We start from the raw sequence: 6,602 nt of genomic DNA on the forward strand, positions 1-6,602 counted from the left end.
GTTCGGAACTCCTTGTTCGAAACACGCGAGAACACTTATTCAGGTACAACAACATCACCAAGAGCCAGCAACTAGGCAGGTGGATATCGCCCCCACCTCACCCCAAACTGAAATGTCCCACGCAGTTGTCTGGCGACAACTGCAGACACTAACCTTCCCCAGTCCGGTGTGATTGCGGCACATTTTCCCCGCGCAATACCCGAGTGCTCTTTGCAAGTTATGTCAGACAACTAGGGCGATGCTCTCACACAAGTTGTGGAAGTGTCCTGTTATATCAGCTGCACTGGAAGTAGCACTGGAGGCTCTTGCGTCGAAGTGCGTCGCCGCTCTGCGCAGCTCCAACCTCAAGACGCAAGAGTGCGCAGTACAGAAGGCCCAAGAGGCGGCGACGAGGCAAGGCCTCGAAGTCCACTCATGGGAGACCTGGGCCCGAGTCGTTAATTTTTGCGGGATTTAAAATAAGGTTGTTTCCATCGATCCATACATCCATATAATTTTAGGGAGCCCCACCACTGGATGCATGGTTGCTATGACGTTCACTATAGAAAAACAGAGAACAAAACAAGAGATGTTAAAGGAGAAGCGTTACTTGTACATTTGGTTTTATTTCAACGTACATCGTCATGCTGATAAGAGTCTAGTGCACATATTGAACAGGCAAATTCACTTGAATTGGCCTTAACGGGACAAGCACGTTGAGAACACCATTAAGTTACCATTATAGCTTACTTTCTTTATAGCTTGAATAATTTGTTACGTTAGCTGCCTAAGAACAAGTAAAAACAACGTTACTTCCAGCCTTCTTTCTTTCGCGGTAAATGCGGTTGCGCTTGCATTTGACCCATGCAGTGCTTTTTTTTTCTTGTAAACGCACGTAAAACGTTACGGGGATGCTTCATACTTAGGACTTTCTAGTAATATGAAGGCGAAAGCTTAGTTGGAAATTTCGCTGAACTGCTGTGGAGCTTTCTGTTGAACTTTTTGCTGATCGGCTGTTGAACTTTCTGAAGAACGCTGTGCGGATCTGGTGTTGAACTTTCTGTCGAACTTTCTGCTGACATGCGGTTGAACTTTATGACGGACGCTCTGATGATGTGCTGCTGCACTTTCTGTGGAAATTCGTGTTGATCTGCTGTCGAACTTTCTGCCGGTCGTACTGTAAGACTTTATATAGACATCACCTCTCAAGGCAGCTCGTGTTGCGCGTGCGACAGCGGCCTCTCTCTCCACCAGTTATGCATTCCCAGAGCACCTGCGTCGCATTAGGGCCACTGCCGCAGCTTCATCTATAGCCTCTTACTCTCGACGGCAGTGACGACGAGTGGCATTTCGAGCTGCTACAGCTTCTGCCGCAGTGGTGTACTTTCTCGGTCTTCGCTGCCCGAGACTAAGGCCTGGTGCGTCATCATTGAAAGGGATGTGGACTGAAGCTCTGAGCGCACGCGGCGACATATACAAGGCGTATGAGCACACTTGGAGGGTGCTTCCGCTGTTTCTGATACGTACTACGGGCGCCGCCCTCCACATTTCCCTCCTCCTCCCCAGCGCCGCCACCGCGCTTGCCCTCAACGCACCTACTGCGTTGCTGCGGACATTTGGATGGACGGAAGGATGGATGGATGGACGCTATGAGCATTCCCTTTGGAATGGGGTGGTGGATTGCGGCACTAAGCTCTTGTTATTATATTGCCTAATTTCCTACCTATGTTAAATAAGGAAAAAAATACAAAGAATTTTCATAACCAAAGTTTTTGAACAAATCTATTGGTAACATTGTTTTTGTACGCCTCTGTTGTTTGTCGTTTACCTACTTTTCTTACACCGATCTTCCAATCGCCTGTTACTAATCTCTGTTGCGGACATGGTTACATTCCCCCTTCTCTCGCTAAACCCAAGATCTTCAAGGAGGCCATCGTTTCCTTAGCTTTAGCGCAGCCACTATATGCTTCATCTTCCTTCCTATATATCGCTTTATAAGTACGTGTTCTAAGACAACATTATCTATCTTTGAAAAGTTATGAGCTTTCCTTTGAGGTATCATAAATTGTTTCTTTCCTGATTTCGTTTTTTTCTGTTAAGTAGTTACTCATAGCAGGTTTATTTTCAATTGCTGCCACCGATTAAATTATTTCCGCCTCTCTGACTTTGCGCTTGACGTTCTTTGTTGTGCTGCTCACCATACAGGCAGCATACTTGCTGGCAAGCTTCGTAGTTCTTTTCCGCCGCTGTGATTCTATGTTTTTCCTGTACAAATGCCTCAACACTCTCCCAGCCCATTTACTTTCTTTCGTATTCCTCTTTATTGCTTAATAATCAATTTTACTGTAAGCTTCCCTCACTGCAAAACTTGTCCAGCCCATATCACCCTGCACAGCTTCATTTGTAGTCTTTCCGTGAGCGCCCAATGCGAGGCGTCCCACTGACCTTTGGTTGCCATCGAGTCTGGATTGTACCTCTGATTTCAGGCAAACAACCACATTCACAAAAGGAAGTCTTGGAACCATTACACCTTTCCACATACCCCAGTACTCCTTTTCAACACTCTCCCAGCCCATTTACTTTCTTTCGTATTCCTCTTTATTGCTTAATAATCAATTTTACTGTAAGCTTCCCTCACTGCAAAACTTCTCCAGCCCATATCACCCTGCACAGCTTCATTTGTAGTCTTTCCGTGAGCGCCCAATGCGAGGCGTCCCACTGACCTTTGGTTGCCATCGAGTCTGGATTGTACCTCTGATTTCAGGCAAACAACCACATTCACAAAAGGAAGTCTTGGAACTATTACACCTTTCCACATACCCCAGTACTCCTCGTACCTATTGTATCCCCATGGCGATTTGTGTTTCTTTATGGCGGCATTTTTCTTCCCCTTTACTGTTATAGTTTTCTTGCCTGCGGTATAGGCACATCTATTCCCTTGGTTTATCGATATACCAAAGTCTTAATACTATATAAATTATGGGGTTTTACGTGCCAAAACCACTTTCTGATTATGAGGCACGCCGTAGTGGAGAACTCCAGAAATTTCAACCACCTGGGGTTCTTTAACGTGCACCTAAATCTAAGTACACGGGTGTATCGCATTTCGCCCCCATCGAAATGCGGCCGCCATGGCCGGGATTCGATCCCGCGACCTCGTGCTCAGCAGCCCAACACCATAGCCACTGAGCAACCACGGCGGGTAAAAGTCTTAATACTCTTTTGCGCGAGCTATTTCTTGGCCCTGTATTGACACTGTCTGTTCAGTGTTTTAATTGAATACCATAAGACGATTTTTAACGCTAAGTTACAGACCTAAATGCTCACATTCCTGTTCACGGGTATTTGCCAGACGCTGCGGTATTCACAGGTATTCACAGTATTCACAGGTATTTGCCGGACACTTTCCTTATTAGCGAGCAACACAACGTTGTCAGCATAAAACAAACCTGGAAGCTGCTGCTCCACTATTGTACCCACCTATTTGTATTAAAGATTAAACGCAATATTACTTCCCCGTAGCGCCCTTTCCGTCCTCAGCATGTACATAACAAACAGCAGTGGGGATAAAGGACACCCCTGCCTCAGTCCCTTCATGATATCAACTTTGTACTCGCTCCTCATCCCTTCCCATTAAACACAAAGGTCATTTTCCAGGTAAATCTCTTTTAAAAGCTGTATACAATCGGCGTCCAAGACTTCTGCTTCCTGTATATTGTGGAAAATGTTGCGGTCTACGTTGTCATGCGCTCCTGTAATATCTTAAAATGCCACGTGTAACGGTTTCCTTCCTACTTTTGATATTTAAATACACTGAGTAAGGAGAAATAAGTTATTATCCAGGCGCCTACTTATTCTGAAGTCTTAAATGCCATTATTCTTTGCCCATGCTTGCCGCTTCAATTTAATTGCTTGCATTGCTAACCTGTACATTACCGATGTAATGGTCAATGGTTTATATGAGTGAATTCTATCCTCCTCTCCCTTATCTTTATAAATTAAATTCATTCTACTTTGTCGCCAACTCTCGGGTATTCGCCAAGCTTTAAAATTTTTTTTTGTACTGCTTTCAACTGAGTTTCAGTACTTTTCCTCTCCTCCTCCCAAGTGCCGCTGTTGCCATTTCCCTCAATGCCCTCTGGCGCCGCCACTGACATTTCCCTCAAATCTCTGACTGTGCTTCATCGCCCTTTCTCTGAACTCTCCTCCGGCGCTGCTGTTTCCATTTCCCGGCGCAGTTCGTTTTTCTTTACCTCACAAACGGACCATGAAACATAGACCTAAGTCTTTTGCCCTAAATGTTGTATATTTTTATGCGTTCGTAAGGCGCAATATTGCCGAAAACGCAGGCACGCCAGATGAAATGTGAAAGATGGTAAATGTCTGTTGTGTTCTTTGCAGATTCGGTTATGTCTAATTGTCTAGTCATCTTTGATTAGAGGGAAATTATCACCTAATGAAACACAGAAACTGTTTGCTTTCTTCTTTACTGATGCACGTAAACAATATGTACGCGGTGTTTGAGATAAGAAATAGCGTTGGAACAGCAAAAGAAATAGGAAATGGCCAATATTTTCTTAGCTTTTTTTTGCCTTATCGTTCTCCTATCCCGAGCTAGACGTCTTGAAGTCACGTACACCTTAATTTTACCCAGAGTGCTTGCGTTCAACTGAATGGTACTATAAAACGGTCAAGAGCAGGGCGTCTCGACGGTGGATCGCATCCAGAGGATGGAAGATAAGGCAGCACGAGGAGTGGCCACGGGCACTGTACCGGTCAGACCTCAGGGCAGAGATGTTATCCCCATCGCTTCCCACCTTTCAATAGCTGCTGATTCTGGCAGTAGCAGCAACGGCGAATCCACGTTGAATAACGAGCCTCCATCGTATTTTGCAGTTGGCGGTTGCTGGTGATTCTTCCTGATTTTCCCGAGGGAGGCTTCCTCTGCGGCAAGGCTGTTCTCCGCCGACACAGTCGCCGTGGACGGCATTGCCTTCGAGTGTTTTTCTGGTGTCGCCAATCGTCACTACCGCCATCTACCCAAAGCAACAGCAACAAGAACTGATATCGCTAGAAGCGAGTGGGCGGTTGTCTTGTCCAGCATTCTGGCAGTAGCGGCGACGGCGAATGCACGCTGACAACGAGGCTCCATTTTATCTTGCAAGTTCGTGTTGTATCTCTTTTGTACTGAGCTCACGCATGCCTTGTCGCCGCTGTTGCTGCCAAGTGTTGAACATGCAGTGTACGTGTGGTATGTTTTCCTGAAGGTTCGTGTTTTGTGCAAACGCGTCAGGTTAACTGGGCCGATACCTTGGTGTGGTAATGGCAGATGGCTTTCGTGACGTGACGAAGGCCCTCGGGGAGAAACAACATGGCAGCATTAAGGTAGTTGCGATGGTTCTCACGGATCTGGTAGGGAAACCGAGTGATTTCGCGAATGCCATGAGAATTGGGGTGGTAAACGTGTAGGGTTCCAATACTGAAATTCGTGCTGAACTATATGGAATCCGAGATTATTTCACCCTCATTAATGAAGGCTCTGAGAAATTCAAGAAAGACATTGCTGAATTTCATAGTGAACTTTCGGTGGCAAAGTTCCAGCATAACCAGCCCAGAAAGCAAATTCAAGAGCTCCGAAGGGAACGTGATACTGCAAATAAGGAGATTGTTGACATCAAACAGTATAGAAGAAATACGAACCTCGAGATCAAAGGTTTTCCAGTGGTCGAAAAGGATGTCCTAATGGAAGAAGTGGAGGAAATCGCTACGTACTTCGGCGTTGAACTACGCGAGGGTGCCGTTGAAATCGCCCACAGAGTACAGTCAAAAGACAAGAAGAGGCCTAACATTGTTACGTTTTCTATGAGGGCTGGATACTGGCAACCTTGGTTTTGAGGCTCATGAGCCAATTAATGTAAACGCACGTCTCTGCATTGAGATCAAGATACTGTTTGGCAAGGCACGACATGTATGGAAAGAGAAGAACTGCAAATACATTTGGATTTCCCAAGGCAAAGTGCTTACGCGAAAGGCGGACGATTCGCCTGTTGTGCACATAACGTGCGAAGCGGACTTGTCCCGCATGTGTTAATTATACTAAAGTTTGTTAGCTAAGAATAGTTTTTCTTTCTGTTTAAGTACGGCTTTCCGATATTCCCAAGTTGATAAGTTGTTCGGAAACATTAACACATGTTCTATATGTCACTGCAATGTTCGCAGTATTCATAGGAATTTAAACTCGTTAGTTGTATGTATTTCACGTAATAAATCATCGTGTGACCTAATTGCTGTCTCGCAAACATGGCTCATGTCTAACAAAAGAATCAATATTCACGGATACAAACTGTTGTCGCCACCCCGCGATTCTCGTTCGCGAGGCGAAGGCGTTACACTTTTTGTTACGAAAGCATCCGTTTGCAAGTTCTACCTTCTCTCTCAAGTACTGATGAATATATGTAAGCGCTGTTTATAAGACTTGATTTCGGTTTAATTGTTGGTGGGGTTTACCGACCTCCTAACTCATTGATGACACCTTTCCTGAGCAGGCTTGGGTTTACTCTCGGAGAACTATCTCGAGGATCTGCTAGTAATACTGTTATAGTTGGTGATGTTAACATAGATTT

The sequence above is a fragment of the Dermacentor andersoni genome, chromosome 8 (assembly GCF_023375885.2).
Source record: "Dermacentor andersoni chromosome 8, qqDerAnde1_hic_scaffold, whole genome shotgun sequence".
NCBI classification, from domain to species: Eukaryota; Metazoa; Arthropoda; class Arachnida; order Ixodida; family Ixodidae; genus Dermacentor; species Dermacentor andersoni.